Source organism: Microtus pennsylvanicus, chromosome 15, assembly GCF_037038515.1.
Source record: "Microtus pennsylvanicus isolate mMicPen1 chromosome 15, mMicPen1.hap1, whole genome shotgun sequence".
NCBI classification, from domain to species: Eukaryota; Metazoa; Chordata; class Mammalia; order Rodentia; family Cricetidae; genus Microtus; species Microtus pennsylvanicus.
In genome coordinates, this window is record NC_134593.1 from 40,921,467 (window position 1) to 40,940,759 (window position 19,293).

A 19,293-nucleotide genomic window follows, 5' to 3' on the forward strand; every position below is an offset into this window, starting at 1 on the left:
ACTTCAATGAGAAGGCTCTGGAAGGAAGATCAGCTGAAGGCCAGGACTTAATTGGTCCCAACAGTATAGAAGATGAAATTTACTTCCAGAGCCCTAGTTACAGACTGATTTATCTCATAAATAATAAATATTTCTTTGATAATAAGTGCATTTTATATTTATAGGTTTAAGTCATTTTTAAGGTGCACAATCATCTTCAGACATTTCAGAAGACCAAACTGAGGCATAGCCCATAATGGAAGATATTCAGTTGATTTGCGTCTTCAGTCTCATTTGAATTAGGAATAAGTGTATACCTGTGCCTTAACACCAATGGAACTCCATTCCTGGAACTTTTAGCTACTTCTAACAAGAATGATGTGTCTCCTTTAATCTGCCAAAGCTATACATCCATCACAACCCAAATTTCTCCATTTATCTGACACACAACACCAGATAAGTCCTCATGTTCTTGCCTTAGTCTTTACAAAACTAAAGACCGAGTACTCCCTTAAAATGTTTCAACATTTTTAAATTTTCTAAAAGTTGACAGTTTTAAACATCTTAATTTCACATTTAACATCTCCATACTTCATAGCAGAAAGTCAGATTGTTCCCAATTCCTGCTTCAAGATCATAGGCTCCTGAGTTCGAGACCAGCCTGGTCTACAAGAGCTAGTTCCAGGACAGGCTCCAAAACACAGAGAAACCCTGTCTTGGAAAAAAAAAAAGATCATAGGCTCCTTGGTGAAGAGTTTGTACCCCTTCTTCCTCTTGTTTCTTGCATAAATAATTCTTAAATATGTTTTGATATTTTATAGACATTATGTTTGAGTTACACATTCTTTTAATTACTTCCAAGTTAATATATTGAATAATACTTTTCTATTTCTTATTGTCTTAAGGCTTTTTATGCCTACGTGTACTTCCTTTCTAATGTTTAGATACTTTTAAAGATTTCAAGGCATTAGCCTAATAAAGGGCCTTGATGATTTATTTCCATTGTGTGTGAACATGTGTATGTATGTCAAATACTGTATAATCATTTCATTTAAATTTTACAATTTTGATCTATAGTCCAGATACACTGCCCAGTGTATATCTCCCAGTCCTTGCCGCCTCCCTTCTTTGAAACCCAAGGAGCTTAGAGTACCTGGGAAGAGAATTGTATGCCACCAAGACTAGCTAAACCTCTTTAAACAATATGTGTGGTGCTCCAGTCGCTTCATAAGTTATAAGGGGTATTCAACAACATAAGATTTTAGGATGAGTTTTCAAGACTACAATGTGTCATAAACATACTGCCTATATAAGAAAAACACTTAAAATAGGAAAGAACTACATAAATATTTTAAATGCTGTATTTCTATGATGCCAAATAAGTTGATTTCATTTTCCTTCTTCATTTATATCTCTGGGCTAATGAGGGTGTAGAAAATTCACAGTATTTTTTCTGTGTATGAAATTGATACAGCTCATCTTAAATGCTGCTTTTAAAAATCCATCAAAGCTTGCATAAATTATAGAGTACTACTCTTTGAAAATGTGAAATTAGAACTCAGGAATTCCTTGAATTTAATTTAAAGCTCACTGCTCCCAGATGTGCATCTTTCTGAACAGTCCATTAATCAGAAAAGCTAGTAACTATTCATCATACTTTAGTGGAACAATCCTTTCATATGTTCCTATCTTTGTTGGACTATACATTTTGAAAATTGCTTACTCTTGGGCATTTTCTCCATTTGAAGATAAAATATCATGCCATCAACCTGAAATCTCTTCTATAATGATCTGAAATATGTTGTTCATTTTATAAAACATTCTGCCAAGCTGACAAGTTCAAATAGTCTACATTTGAATCATAACTAGTTTAAAAGATTTGAGGCATATATTTAACATTTGCAAATTCATATATATATATATGAACAACTAGCATTCATTATAGATGAATAAAAATTTAAGGAAAAATATTTACTATTCTAATTGCTGTGACTTTTTAGGTCCCAAAGGTCAACAGCAGAAAGTATCAGGTGAGGTGAAAGGAGAAGTTAGATATTTAGATATTCTGGTGACTGCGCAATTCGCACTGTACTAGAGGAGAATTGCCTAGTGTATACATTCTTATAGAGTTCCTAATCTATTTTACCTCTCTTTACTTGGTATTCTTAGTAAGAACCAAAACAACAAAAGCTTCCCTCTTTTCATATCTTTACAGTCCCTCTTGAAAGAGCATACCAGATGATTCAAATTCATGTCTTCATCTAGGAAACTGCTATGTATCTTCACTCTTGACTTCTGGATCCTTGTCAGATGCACTGACTTTCGAACTTTTACTTTGTTGTCATGGCTGCTAATGAGACTGGGTAGAACATATTCAATTTATTAAGCAGAATTCAAATTGGCTTTAAATATGAGGCGTTACTAAATCAAGGAAGATAGTTTCAGACATGATGTAATCACCACGGATATTAGTCAAAAACCATTTGAGAAGTGTTTTTCATTATTTATTTCTGTAAGCAGCTTATAGGAATCAGTTTAAAAATATAAATATTAACTGAAGAACACATTTTACTTTCTCTTCTTTTACTTAGTTCCCTATAGCCATACAGGCAATTCAATATAATGTACTTTTTTTTCTAAAAGTTCACACAGCAAAGAAATATACTGGCAACATATTATTAGTATTAGTCTGATAATAATGACCAATTCAGTCCACATGGCTCCATTTAGAAGATATTAAAACACCTGTCTCATGTGTCATTTATTTGCTTAATTTCATTTGACATATTTTACTTCCATAGGTAAAACACTTGATATGTAAGCTCAGATCAGTTCAAAGATAAAAATAATAGTTGAAAGAAACAAATTCATTAAATACATTGTTGGGCAGAGGATGTTTGTTCATTCCTGGCTGCTCAGACCCGAAATAATTATATAGAAACTGTATTATTTGCAAAACTGCTTGGGCAATAGCTTAAGAACTCATATCTCAAATTAACCCATTTCCATTATTTTATATTTTACCATGATATGTGTGCTTTCCGTGTGATTATTTCATGACTGAGCATCCAGAAACAAATGAACAGCCTCTGCCTAGACCATTTCATACAACATAACATCAAGCAATTCAGGGAAGAGCAGTTTCTTGCCCAAATGGCTAACCAACTCCATAAGTTGCCTCTTTGATGTTCATTATCTTCTTGAAGTAGATTGGTGCTTCCAGGAGCAGATGTGTCTTATTGCCATGAAAATTTCTAAGTTCTTAAAATACTTAAATGCCAAAGTCTGCTATACTTTCAAAGGTTTGAAGAAAAACTATTCATTTGAACTGTTATATATCTCTGTATATCTAAACCTTACTAACATGACTACGAGCTTGGCTATTATAAATGACTATCTATTAACCTGTATTTCTTAATTATAAATTACATTGTAAATGAGCCACACAAACATAATATGTTAATCAAGAACAAAAATATACATATAACAAAATTGACCTTAAATTTATATCAATAAACCAAGAACCATACCAATTCAAAGTATTCATCTCTATAGCATATCCCCTATTAAATGTAATCAAACATTTATAAACATTAATTTAAAGAACTTGAGCATAATTCTGTCCAAACTGCTTCTTGCTTTGTGTTAGGTGAATTAATTTTAGGGGTTTATGGAGATCTTTCAATTGGTCTTGTACCATCAAACCAGAATAGTCTGGAAGGAATCCACAGCTTCTCATCCTCTGTGGAAACAAAAGCAGAACCTCTTTTTCAAAGAAACATAATCTTAGATACAAATTTTGAAATCAAGATACTTTTGAAGAATACATGTTCGTTTATCTTAGCATCCCACACAATGAAGTGTCTCTCTGTATTTAGTTCATTAACAGTCAAAAAACTCAAAGAAAACACAATGATATACATAATCCAAACTCTCTGTGCATAGTTTATCTTGACATGGCTTATTTTTCTTACTCTATGACTTTTTCTACAAGTTTAATATTTATGTTATTATCTTGCCTCCTTTAATTTATGACTGTCTGTATTCTTTCATACCATTACTGTCTATAATCTTTTTCTTCTCTCTCTCTCTCTCTCTCTCTCTCTCTCTCTCTCTCTCTCTCTCTCTCTCTCTCTCTCCCTCGCCTTCACACATTTATCCAACACTGGGCCCTTTTAAAGGCGTTTTACATCTGGATTTATCTTTATTGTATGCATATCTGTAATTAGCTTTTGACCAGTAACTCCTGATATTTTTAAATGCTAAGTGGGTGTAGCTAGGACTAACTGTGTCCTGCCTGCTTGTTCTACTCAGTCCATCGTGCCTGAGGCATGTTCACTGCAGCTGAAACCAATTGGCCGATGCTGTCACCAATTAACTTGGAGCATGCTGCCTACAAACCTCATCCAAGCTCTAGACCTCCTAAAAAAGCCAGAATTTGTGCTGCCTAAACCAGGAAGCTGGATCTTAAAGAAGGCATGCAATTTTTTTCTTCTAAAGCTGAAACAGGGAAGCTCTTAAAGGAGCTGCATCTCTGATTGCTGCCAGAAAACACAGCAAGAAGCTGTGATAAACTGTGTTTTTGTATCTTGAATTCCTTCCCAAACTCTCTCAGGTTTTAAATGGATTTAGTTGGCAACATTGGTGCCAAACTCTTGGTGGAGTCTGCTTGTCCATTCCTGGATGCTCAGACCCAAAATAATTACACAGAAACTGTATTATTTAAAACACTACTTGGCCAATAGCTTAAGTGTATTGTTAGCTAGCTCTTACATTCTAAATTCATCCATTTCCATTATTTTATATTTTACCAGGAGAGTTATGGTTTACAAGCAAGGTTCCAGCACATCTGTCTCCTGCAGCAACTACAAGGCATCCCTGATTCTGCATTCTTTTCTCCTCTATCTGCTTGGCATTCCCACCTGTTCTGTTCTGCTAATTCACTGGTCAAAACATATTTATTCATTAACCGATAAAAGCAACATATGTACAGAAGGACTTCCCAATGAATAACGAGTTTAAGCAATTGAGAATAATGTAAAACTACAGTAATTCAGTATTAGTGGCTTTAATATGTTGTGATAATAAAACACAATTTCTGTTTAGATTGAATAGGTTTATATTAAAAACATACATAAAAGGCATATTTTAACTTTTAATATTTTTTATTTTCAAATGCAAACAGAAAAGTTTCAATAATATCCAGAATTCTATATACTGCAACTTCAGTTATTCCTATATTAGCATTTTAAGTAATTGCAATACATAGATCATATAATAATAAAATATATTACATTATTTTAATGAATACCAAAACCTATACAAATTGTCATAGATGAAATCTAGCATCATATTTATTTATTTTGGTTTTTCGAGACAGGGTTTCTCTGTGCTGCTTTGTTTCCTGCTCTGGAACTAGCTCTTATAGACCAGACTGACCTCGAACTCACAGAGATCCTCCTGCCTCTGCCTCCTGAGTGCTGGGATTAAAGGCATGCACAACCACTGCCTGTCACCTAGCATTATTATTAAGTTCCATAATTTAATGTGTGTTGCCAGTATATATATACAGTGATCCTATCTCTTTAATTTAGCAATTTATGATTTCCACATATGTCTTGTCAACATATGATGTAGGAGGGTCTTCTATGTGTTACTTTCATTGGTTAATAAAGAAACTGCCTTGGCCTTTTGATAGGACAGCAGCTTAGATAGGCAGAGTAGACCAAACAGAATGCTGGGAGAAAGAAAGCAGAGTCAGTCTGATGCCATGAAGCTCCAGCCTTAGATGGACGTAAGTTAGAATCTTCCGTTTAAGCTGCGACCCCGTAATGATACACAGATACCTAGATATGGGTTAAAGCAAGATGTGAGAGTTAGCCAAGAAGAGGCTAGAACTAATGGGCCAGGCAGTCTTTAAATGAATACAGTTTCCATGTAATTATTTTGGGTAAAGCTAGCGAGGCAGCAGGAGCAGCCTGCTTGCCTCATCACTACAAACATAAATTTTTATTAAATAACAGGTGATGTTTTATGTAAATATTTCTACAGTTATATGAATTATATTTTGACCTATAATTAATTTTTACTTATATTCAAGCTTTAAGCATATTTTTAGCATTGTATTGTTTTTCCTTATATATGTACTTACATATATATGTACATTGATCTATAGGTTTTCAGTGTAGTTACCTAATATATAGTCATAAATTATCATAAAATATGTGAGATTGTTTAGTTCTAATTGTGGATTATAATTGCAGAAATGTGATCCAAGTTTCATATTTCTCTTTTACCTCAATAGAGAAAAACCTATTTTTCTAAAATGTTTGAATCACAGTACATCGATATATTTTTCTTTCAAGGCAACAATGAGTATTATCTCTCAAGTACAGAAGTTTTCCTGCACAAAATACAAAATAAAAGTCAAATATAATATTTGTCTTTTTAATGCTAATAATAAAGTTGATTTCTTTTATGTTTTATGACATGGAACTATGTTTTCATCCTTTGTAGATGGGATATTAAAATGAAAATCCAGAGTCACATCTAATTTGAACATATCTTCTTTCCTCACTTAGGCCATATGAAGTCATTTCATAACAGTACACCACATTACAAAGGAAAGGACTTTATATAATTAAAATTTTAAGTTAATCAGATTATTAAATTGTCTTATTATTAACAATGTCACTCACTCTGAGTCAGGGTATTTTCTTTCAATGTTTGATCCTGTGCGATAGAGGTCATTTGGTCCAATCATAACTGAATCAGTTGGAAGGGTTAAGAGACTTCTGGTTTTCTCTAGTGAGTCTCATTGTGCAGTAAGAAACTTCCAATTCCTGAGTGTTGTGAACTGACAGAGTCATTATTCTAGACTCCATTCAACTTTTGGCAACCTACATTCTCATTTATGTGTTATGTATAAATAAATGATCTTTATTTTTATCACCAGGCAACATTCAATAAGAAAAAAAATGATATAGATAAGAGAGTTCATAGTAAAATTTTAAAACTGTTTATAGCATATTTCCTTTCCAAATGCAGTCTTCATTACTCCCTTTTAAACTTGTGTCCTTTAAACTATTTTTTTTCTCTTAAAGGTAGGAAAGTCTGAGTTTTGTATGTTCAGAAGCTGATTTAATGTGCTAGGTACTATCTTATAGCCTTTCTCTAGGCTATTTATTGCAGCACTAGCAGATGAATTTAGATGTCAGTTAATGATGCAAGATGGGTCACAGTGCTGATTTTTATTGGAAAGTGGGGTAGCCTAAGAAAATGAAAGCCCAAGTCTATGCAATTTATATGGAACACTTAAATGACTTTTTAAACTTTATTCAAATGTTAAAGACTGCAGCAATTTCAGATTTTTATGGCCTCTGTTTTTTACTCTCGCAGGTGTGTTTTTCTGAACCTATTTGCTTGCAATTTCTAGACCTAGCTATTTTCATGTTTTGAAGAGTAGATACAGATTTTTAGAAAGATCATTTTTGAATAAATGGAGGATATAAATAATAGGTTTTTAAAAAGTTATAGGGATTTACCACAAAATAATTCTGATATTAAAAATAAAATATCTGCCATTAAATGATAGGCTAAATCATAGAAATTAAATCCCTCCCTGATCCATTGTTAACCTTGACAAAATCAAACCGACCACACTAAGGTGGATCTGGTTTTGTGCTTTTACTTTGTAAATATTTAGCATATCATTTAAAGTGAAAAATAATTTGCAAGAAATATCTACAATCAAAATCTCATCATTACATTTATTAGTTCACAGTAGCAATAGTAGAAATTCATTTAGCCATTCCCTTGTTTTACATATACATATCAGGCAATGTAAAGAGTCTAGTATTCAAGAATATTTCTTACCTGGAAAAATTATGAATGTCCAAATGTGACATTTCTCCTCCCCTCACTTTGTTGATGAACTAATTCAACTTCACAGACAGTGATTGAATTTAAAAACTGACAAAATCTCTGACATGGGGCTATAGGCATATGCTCTTCCAAAGTAAAACCCTATTTTCCTAGAGCACTAACTCTTTGTCAAATATATATACATGTTTGTTTTATGTATTTTTATAAATTCACTTTACTGAATTCTATTTCACAAAGAATAAAATTATCCTGTTTTCAATGTCTTTTTTAATTTATTAAAAATTATATATGCAAAAATATTTACATAATGTATTTGTAATCTACTTTTTAAAATTTCACAATTTTCCCAACAATTATTTTAAAGTCCAATGTTCAAGAATACATTATTATCAGTTTTATACTTCATTAAGTACCTTTTGGCCTTTTATCGATTCAAATGTAGACAGGTCAAATTATGTGAATGTATTATGTTTAGTTTCTAATAAAAATTTATATTGAAAAAGTAAAATGCTAGAAAACAGGATGAACATTTAGTTAAGCAAATATATATTAAAGTTGTAAAACAGACCTCCCCAAATTACATGTATGAAATAATGACAATTTCAAAGCAATTATTTAAGTACCTAATAATTTACAGTGTCACTTCAAGCTTATAACTATAAAATGACTCTGCATCTTAGAACTTAAAAACTAGTCAATGAAAAAAATTATGACTGGCTTCAGGTTAATTTACTTTATTTTGAAAATAAATCAACAAAGGTACTTATTTACTGTTCAAAGCGCCCCTTAGGTTTGATCTCTGAAAGATATCTAAAAGAGGGAAAGCAAGAACAAACAGCAAAGTGTATTTTTGCCCTCCACAAACACAAGGCAGATAAATATAATAATAATTTGTTAAGAAAGAAAAATATATAATTTTTAAAATTCACATACAAGCATTGTCAACTACATTTATACATTTATAGTTTTAATGCAAATTATGTTATTTTTATTTACAAATGTTGTTCAGAGAAAAAACTTTCTTTGCTAATTTATACACAGTTTTTTATAAAAATATTTTATATTAAGGAATTATAGAAGTAGATATTCATTTTGAAAACTATGACTCAATAAAGAAATTAACTATTATTTTAAAAGTATTTAATTCTGAACAACAGGAAATCTATTCTGCCTGATTCCATTTCCTGCCTCTAAGAAGAGATTTGGGTTTCTCAATAAAAATGTTTCTGTAATTAATTCAGAGTCCTTTAATAAAAAGTCTATTAGCCTAGAGTTGCAGTGCTTGAATTTTCTGCATTTCACTTTATCTTCATCACAGTAGGAACTATTTAATAAATAATTATGAGCATTCAGTTCATTAACACAAATCTTAAACCAGATGCTAATATGAAAAGGCTATAAATGAGATGTTTATAAGTGCATATTAACTAATTGTAAGATACATGAAAATTTATTTCTTCATCATATGTAAACATGCACAGGATATATATATATATATATATATATATATATATATATATATATGTGTGTGTGTGTGTGTGTGTGTGTGTGTGTGTGTTTGTGTGTGTGTGTGTTGGAAACTCTCATTTTAGTAGCATTGCACTCAATTTCTGTAAATCTGACCCCTTTTGATATTATACACATTCTCAATCTTTTGTGCATGAAAGTTTATTATTCATTATAGGATACATTGTTGATATGAATTTATTAATGTTGCTTCTGTTTAAAAGTGAAAACATCATAATATTATTAGGAAAAGAAAATATTCTTAAAGTAATTGAGAAATTATCAGTTATTTTTTTCTCTGAAAGAATATGATACTAAATGAAAACCTTTGCGCTGTTTTTGCAAAGAACTTCCCTCCAAATAGTATACATCTTTAGCCAGAGATAGCTGGGTTATGCATAGCCATATTACTAAAATTAACTTACAGGGTTTGCAAAGAACAGGAAAATCTATTAAGGATATAGTAAGTTTGCACTCATGATGCTTTTGTTTCCTATTCTCCATGTAAAGTACTTACGTTGTGGCATCATTTTTCTAAATTTTTATGTATGACTATTTTCAAATAGATCCCACATTACCATAAAAACTAGCAACAAGTTTGCATTCTATGATCGTATTGTTTTCCCATCCAACTGATTATCGCTTTTAAGTTCACAAATTTTAGTGACTTTTCCCAGGAGAAAGCCTTCAGCAAAGTAGGAACACTTCACAGCACCAAATAGAGGAATTATAAAACTGTCATAGATGTCAGAATAGATTGCGGTCAGCAGCACAGTACAATTGCCTGGAAAATAACCATTTCATCTAAGGATTGCTTTATGGTTTGGCAAATTGCATTACATTTAAACAAAATAGAAATGACAAAATAGTTTAATCATTCAGTACATGGTTAATTTTTCTGACAAACCCTATTTCTTCATTATGCCATATTCTATTCAGTTTTTACTTTGTAAGATTCAGATCTACTAAAACAAACATTACTTTCCCAGAAAGAAATACATACATGAAAAGAAATGACAAAAATATGTCTACCATTTTAAATTTTTCAAAATATTAAATATATCTTTGTGTTAGGTGTATGTGTTTCTGTGTGTACTTACAGAGGGTATACATAGCTAGTAGAAACAGAAAGAGATAAGTGAAGTCAAGAAATACTACAGGAAAAACAAAATTACATTATATTTAAACAAAATATAAATTACAAAATAAGTACAAATCATAAAAATCATCATAAGCTGTTTTGTAAAAGTAGTTAATCAAATTAAATTGATTTAATTTCAAAGTCTCACATCCTGTCATCAACTAATTTTAAATATATATCCACAATATTTAATATATTGCCCATGGTAACTTCATTCTTCTTTCTAAATTTATATTATTTTGTTCTTCCTTGTTCTATTTTTCACTTTTGTTGCATTTCCAGGCATTATTCTCATTTGGTCGTGTCATTAAGAAATGCTGGATCCAGGATTTTATTATTTGATTATCGAGTGTTTTGCACCCTCTGAAGCAAATTAGTATTCCAGCTTCTGTGCTGACTCCTAGACACTGAATGCAGAGAGAAGACATTATGCATTAGACCAGCTAAGAGGTTTTAAATTAGATTTGTGGCTTGAAAGTTTGAATAAGAAAGCTAATAGAATACAAAATGAAGCAGAAGGAAAATTAGATTAATTATCTACATCATTCAGTGTGAACACCTGATGATGTACTGTGTTGTTGAGAGGTATTTTTTTATTAAAAGATGCCTCAATTCTGAATGCATTCCATAATTATTGTGAAAATACGCATGCATATTTATATGACGTGGACTACATTAACTATGACAATATGCCTAAATAGGTCAGCTATATTCATTCTATCACCAAACAGAAGCACATGTTGTGATTACTCTAAATATTTATTTTGCATATTTTCCTCCATTAAAAGCACTGCAATAATCCGAAGGACTATTCACTAAATGCAAATCCACACAGATTCCTGATCATATTCACTCGACTATACTCTTAAAAGAGAATATGGAAAAAAGTGCGGAAACACGGCCAGAGGACCTGGCGAAAATTATAGCTTTCAATGTAAAAGAAAAATTTGAGATCCTGATCATTCATTTAGCAGTTACTACAACTTCTCATACCTAACTGAGGCTATGGATCCAAATATCTGGAATCAGATTCATTCAGTTGGTATACCAGAAAGTCAGAAAGCCCTGCGTCACAAGATCTCCTAAGTAAATTGGGAGTATGGGGACCTTCGGGGAGGATTGAAGTGGGGAAGGGAAAGGCACGGAGGGGAGCAGAGAGCTCAATAAATATCATATATATATACATATATATATATACACACACACATAATAATGTGTGCAATAAATATCAATTATATTATATATATCAATATATATGTATGTATGTATGTATGTATGTATATATATATATATATATATATATATATATATAAACAATGTTACTTACTAGAAACAACTACTGTCCTTATGCCCACATGACTGACAAAACATCTGAAGGATGAAAGACATTAAGAGTTCGACACAACAGGACTGGCACACATATGAACTTTCAGAAAATGTGAGTTCTCCAACAGACTTCTCATTGGTATATAAAGAACACATAATGGTAGACCCCATACCTAGAAATAGTTGGCCAACAAAAAACAAATTCACTATTTTTGTAGACCTTTTGTCTCATGTTGTATCGTTTAGGCATTTTATTGTCCAACTAGCTTTTGCTGGTATATTACATTCAAATTTTGTGTTTTTATGGGGCTTGTTTATTGTGTGTGATTGTTGTGTTTTTTCTTTGTTTCTATTAATTGTATTGTTTGTGTTCTAAAGACAAAAAGAAATGGTATGAAGTTGGTTGGGAAGGCAAATAAGAATTATTTGGAAAAAGTTAGGGGAGAGGAAGCCATGAATAGAATATATTTAGGAAAAGTTTTTTTTAGGAAAATAAAACAATACAACAAAACCAGTACCAGGTACCCAAGCAACATGATAAAATGCATTATAATTTGAGTCTCCACAAATTACTGTTTTTATCATGAATTCAGAGTGGTAAAATAGTGGAATAAGACCTATCTCTTTCTCTGAATTGTGAAAGATGCACACAATCATTCTTAAGATAATTATTCATAAGCACATGATATCTCAGTTAATACTGTATGGAGAAAATTTTGCAAATTAACTCTATAAAAACAGAGATAAGAACACACTTAATTTTTAGAGAACATTTAATTAAAATTATAAGATGTTACATTTCTTGAGTTATGTTTTTATTTTATATCCTTCAGAAATTTAAATAGCTGTAATAATTGAAAGTTTAAATTTCAACTGATTAGCAATAAACCAATGCCACATTTATCAGAGGAACTGAGAAAGACATAGAACATGGATCAGTTTAGGCAGAACATTAGTATTCATGAGCAAGATAACATCTTTTAGAACATCATATTAAACTAATAAAAGATAAAACATTTTTGTTATACAATATAATATTTTACACTGTGATTATATTCCCCTACATTGACACATACTCTCTGTCTTGGTCTCTGTCTTTGTCTATCTCTGTCTCTCTCTCTGTATGTGTGTGTTTCTCTCCTGTGTATGTGCATTCATATACAAGTGTGTGTGTGCATGTGCACAAACTTTATGTGCAGATGGCCAAAGCTGCTATAATTTTCATGACTGTAATGTCTGTGTCATGTCCACTTCCTGGGACCAGCCTCAACAAAAACACCTCTACCAGGGTAGGCGTATGGGGGTTTAGAAATATAGTAATAAAACAGAAAATATGTAATAGAATTGAAAGAGCATTCCACTGAATACTGAAATTGCCCATGTTTAATTTTCCATACACTTATGCCCCAATATAAAAGGGGGAAGAAGGCAACAAAAGGTTTCTTTAACGTGATACTAAGGAAAACTTGAACAGTTCATTGCTTTTGGCATCAAGTCATTAGCATTCTGTTTTTAGACAGTGAACTCACACTAAAACAAGTATCCTGAAAGCAGCCATTTCCCAGGTAACCTCATATTACAAAAAAAGGGGCAAAAATAGAAATACATTTGCATATCCTGACCTGCTGTCAGGATGGAATGGATCTACTTGTATGAGCCATCTTAATGTCAAAAGAACCAAGTAAACACGTGTCTAGTCGGGATGTGTAGCTATGCATGTCACCCATTTTGAGCAACCTACAAACTCTCTATCAGACATATTTCTTGTTCAGGTTTATTTAGTCATTCTTAAAACAATAAACTATATTAGATATCTCTCAGACATATGGATATTTTAAATTGCCAAGTAATTTAAATGGATATTAACTACACTAAATTTGAGCATATAATGCAAGATAAGATGCCTTCTAATCTTATGGTTCTAAATGATAAATAGTAAGGCTCTTGCATATCCGTGCATCTGGGTTCACAAATATTGAAAGATGCTTTTATACTGATATTACCTCCAGGAGGTAAAAAGGGAAAATATGGATATAGTTAATATTCTATCTTTTTCTGTTAATTATTAAAAGGAATGTCATTATCACCTTACATTGAACTGGATTATGCCGTTTTAACAGCCACTGCGAATTCCATTTTAAATAGCCAGAGGAAGAGGAAATTAGGGCTAGATAAGATAATATAAATATAGAAAAAGGGCAAAGGTAATATTTCTTACATTGGATAGTATTTGTGCTTCAAACATATAGATTTTGTTAAAAGCAAGCAAATATTGAGGCATGAAGGATATCACATAGTATTTAAACAGTTTAGACATTTACCAATACAATGTATATGCATATATGCACATGCATATGTTCAAAGTTTAGGAAAACCGGCGCTCCTCATTTGTAGCCTACTTAAGTTACACTGAGAGAATTTATAGCTAATCTGTTTCCCAATCTATCCGAAAAAAACAATTAGTTTTGGAAAAGCAATTTGAACAAGTTTCTATTTGGCACAATTTGTTGCGATGTCAGTAAAATGCTGATATATTGCACCTTAGAAGGTGAAATTTGTCTTCAATAGCACCGAGAAAGCAGCAGAATATGACATTACCTTAAACTTGCTTCACTGGCTCTCATCAAAAGAGTCTTAAGGGGATTTAAGGTTACTCTCAATCTTCCCATTCTTTCTAGAAGAAAATCTGTCAGAACTCTGTCATGACTTAGATACATGTTCCCTTTCCCATAGAATGCGTCCTGACTACCCAGTAATGCAAGTCCCAAGTGGAGTCATAAATCTTCTTTGCAGTGTGATGCTGTGGTCTGAACTAAATAGGAGGCTTGCAACATGTGATCTTTTGTGCAGGGTATATAAAGTAAAATGTGTGATTTACTATTTTCTATTTTGAGAGTTTTTAAAACCAAGCAATTATAAATGTATGATTCTTTCTCCACAGATATCTTCATGAAAATAGTAGGACTCCTCATGTTTTTAAAGCCCAGTTGAAATGCTTTATACATGACAGCATAGTTAATCAACATAGTAGAAGATTCAAAACCTTTTTATATGTTGTTAGAAAGAATCATTAAAGAGAAAACTGTTGGCTCAGAGTCAGTCAAATATTAACATTCATCTAAGAATGACTGGATCATCAGAAATTGATGCTTGCATGACTTTTAGACATTATTAACTGCCATTCAGGACCACAGGTTTCTAGGATTATTCATCTCTTACAAGGAGTTAGTTTTTGGATCATCAAGATACTATTTTGTTTTGCACATTCAACTCTGTATGAGGAATGCTTCTTTTGTATTTTTAATGGTGGGGTAATTGCTAATATTAAGGAATTGGTCTAGGATGGATATAATAATTTTATGAAATATTTCAGACTGTGAAGATTGAATCACTTTAGTTTACAAATGTATGTGATAATGTAATCAAAAGGAATTGACTGGTTTGCTTGTTGGAACCTTACACCAGCACAAGGGAATTGCTCTGTTTGTTTTGATGCCATTTTCCAGGAGTTCCAGACTCTCTGAAAACAAAGGAAACCTAAATCTCACCGAAGAGAGAAGCAGGAGAAATAGTCCTTTCCACAATATTTGATGCACAAGTCCGAGGTCATGATAAGTATATCAAGAACCCCCAGGAAAGAAGGCCAGTCTGATCTATTTCTAGGATGCTCTTGTGTATTAATTATATTACATAGCTGTTTACAACTTCTTCTTCATTATTCATTCACTGTAGCTTCTTGTAAGTGATAGGAAATACCAGGCTTCTAGGCAATTCCTAGAAAAAATCTCAAGAGAGGGAAGCTTTATGTGTGAACTTTAGCATCTAATAAGCACATTTCATAAAAAAAAAAAAAAACCTAGATACATTACCCAGCTTTCCAGGTCAAATGGATGCCAGAATTCACTTAACCTGGCTATTTTACTGCATGGGAGAGTCTCGGTCCCTGAGATTGGCAGCAATAATGATAATGGATTTCCAGAAATCATACACTAACACCATTAAGGATGCCATCAACTGGCAACCCCAGCGGGGTTCAGGAAATAAGACAATATAAGACTTGGGTCTTTGTGAATACAACATGTGCTCATGTGTAGCATGGGCCCCAGTAGGAGATTTAGTCTAGGGACCCAGAGTAGATGGTGTGGTTGCCAATTGACCTTTGTGGAGCACTATTCACTGTTTAGCTTTACTGAAATAAAAGAAGGTTAAAAAAAAAAGCTTCCCCATTCTCATTCTCCGCTTAACTGACCTAAATGTTGATTATGTATTAACAAATAAATGGCAAAATAATTTCTATTTTCTTCAAATTTAAATTTCATAGGGATGAAGCCTAGGACAGATCATATTAATATTGTCAGCAAACAGAAATACTGGCTTCAAATTTAAGGTAAATAAAAAGAAATTATTTAATAAAAGGTCTCTTTGTAATCTAAAATTTGTTCATTGTTTATGTAAAGTTGATAATTAACTTGGACCTATATTTTGTAGGATAGATATGGCCACTTTATAGTAGTAGATAATTTTAAGTATGTGAATTCTTAGTGTACTAACATTTTCTAATTGAAAAAAAACATTAGCCTTTCATTTGCTGGTATTAATATGTATAACTGATGGCAAAAGTGTATTTGCAGAGCATTAAGTAATAAAACCTGTGGAAAAAAAACACTTGGTTGTTTGGATTGCTCCCCTCAAGTTCCTACCAATAGATATGTTAAGCATTCACTTACACACATACAGCCATGAACATATATAAAATTTGTCTTCCTCATTATTTTAAAAAAAAGCTGTCTGATTGAGCTATACTATCAATTTATAAGTGATAAATAGAAGGGAAAACCTCTGCTCCCTCCAAAGTCAGAAGCAAACACAATGTATTGCCTTCACAGCTGTGCAAAGCGGTGTTCAGTTTCCAGCTATAATATTGCTTAGAATTGGAAGCATCCATCACACGGAGGAATCTACCGGTTAGAGTGAAAGAACGTTTCTGTATGTGTGATCCCGCTCTAGGAAGAGAAGAAAGCAGTCAGACTTTCTTATCCACTCTTTCTTGTATTATTGTCCAAGAAATTGTACCATAGTATTTGCTCTTCTGTCTATTGACACATACGGTTAAATAGGGTGTATGCGAACTCAATATACAAAACCATTTTATTTTAATAAAAAGGTTTATAAAAAAGCAGTTCATTAAAAATGTACTTACTGTTCAATAATTAAAAATTAACAGTAGTGAAGTATTTAACAAGCCAAATGTGGTCCACAATAATTATATGAAAGATTTATGTATTTATATTATTTCTTTGGAAAAAATTTATTGAATGTACTTCCATGCAGAAATACACTTTGCAAATATTTTTAGTCAGTCTGTCCAGAAATTTTGAGAAAGGACAATAAAATGGAAAACCAAAAATTTGATAATATGAGTTAGCTGCTCTCCCAAAACCTGGGTAAGATTTCCAGTACACCTAGTAGTCACAAGCATTTGCTAATTCAGCTTGTGCAATGTTGTGCAAAGGACACTTGTTCATTTCCCCACTGCCCAGACTCCTAAAAAAAGAACACAGAAACTATATTACTTCGATCACTGCTTGGCCAATTATTTAAGCGTATTTCTGGCTAAATCACATCTTAAATTAACCCATCTTCATTAATCTGTGTATCACCACGAGATTTTGGCTTACTGGGTAAAGTTCTGGTCTCTGTTTTCAGCGTAGTTACATGGTGTCTCCTTGACTCTGCCTTTTTTTCTCTTGCATTGAGTTTAGTTTTCCCCACTCACCTTTGTTCTGCCCTGCTATAGGTCCAAAGCGATTTCTTTATTAATCGATGGTATTCACAGTATACAGTGCGTAATCCCACATCACATAGGATCCATTGCTTGGGACTGTTGCCTTCTTCTTGCTTCCTTGGACACTGCAAGTACATGTACATACATCTATCTATATAGGCCAAATTCCAGTGCACATTACAAAGTTGGGGGAAGGGTGGATAATCTACTTACTGTTCTGGCATGATGTAGGGTTTTACTAAAGATTTTACTTATTATTTCTTTGTTTACTTTTTTGTTTCCTTTATAGTTTCTTTATCATTGGATTTTTACACATTAAAGATACACAAACAATTTGAAGGGTAACTAACAAAGATAATTCGAAGAGTAAATACACATCTTATTGTAATAAAGGCTGTTTGATATGGATGATGGGAGAATGACTTTGAACAAGTTGTCACCCTTGTACGGCATAAAACTATGTTTCTAACAGATACAAACATTATGGTTCCCCGCAGTCTGGGTTAACAGGAGAAAACTGAAATCATGATGTCATTAATGATTGGTCACTTCTGGATATTTCTAAGGTGCTTCAGATTGGGCAAAGGTCGACATTCATTGGGTATAATATCAAAGATTTTCAAAAGTCTTGCTTCATGCATTGAGCACTGGAAAGCAGGAGCGACCTGAGGACGAGAGCAATTCAGACTTTCTTGTTCTCAACCTCCTTCCTACACCCATTCTTTTTCTCCCTTCTTCTCTTCCACTTATTTTCTTCTTATCCACTTCCTCACCTGCAGTGTGATGAGATACACTTATTCTCCCATGCTAATTAATGAAAAGGTTGTCTTTCACTTCAAGCCTAAATATTGGAGCACACTAATTATGGGATGAACCCTATGAAAACATGATTACAATCAGATCTTTCCCCCTTAAAATTATGCATGCTCATGCCACATCTATACTGAATTCCCCATTTATTTGAATCAATAATCAGCTTAGAGAATGATAAATATACCAGCTTATCTTGTGACATAAAACTTAAACGGGTGAATGTAAGACAAGCATAAAAATGGGTTAACTTCTGATTGTTGTTGTCTTTAATTGTTAGGAATTGAACCCCGTGGATTTGCACATGCCAAGAAAGTAGTGTAACTACTAACAAAATATTCTCAGTCTGTAGATTCTCATCACAAAAACTGTGTCAGAAAATGAAAATGGCACAGAAAATAAAGGGTATTCCAAAAGACTATAAAAGCACTTATGTTTGTCTTCAAGATAATGCAAAAGTGATATTGAGAGTCTAGCCTCATGGTGGAGGTACTGGCAGGACCAGGTTTATTGCCACAACTCTATGGAGTTTGAAGGTCCATGCCACCACCAAGAATCATGCTATTGGCTACTCATAAACACCATTTAAGTGTCTGATGGTAGGGCCTCTTAGAAGAGCTGCAAAGTTTTTGCTTTTAATACTGAATCAGGAAGACACTCTTAAGTGAGGTACACTTGCCTCTAGCAAATAGATCCCATCAGAGAAAATGCTACCAAGAAACAATGCTTAACTCTGTTCTTTTTCTGTCTAGAATTGTTTCCCAAACTCTCTCAGGTTTTAAATGGATTTAGTTATACACGTTGGTTACCATTTGATGACCAATGTTTCTTGTCCTGCCTGATATTGCAGCCATTCAGCCCG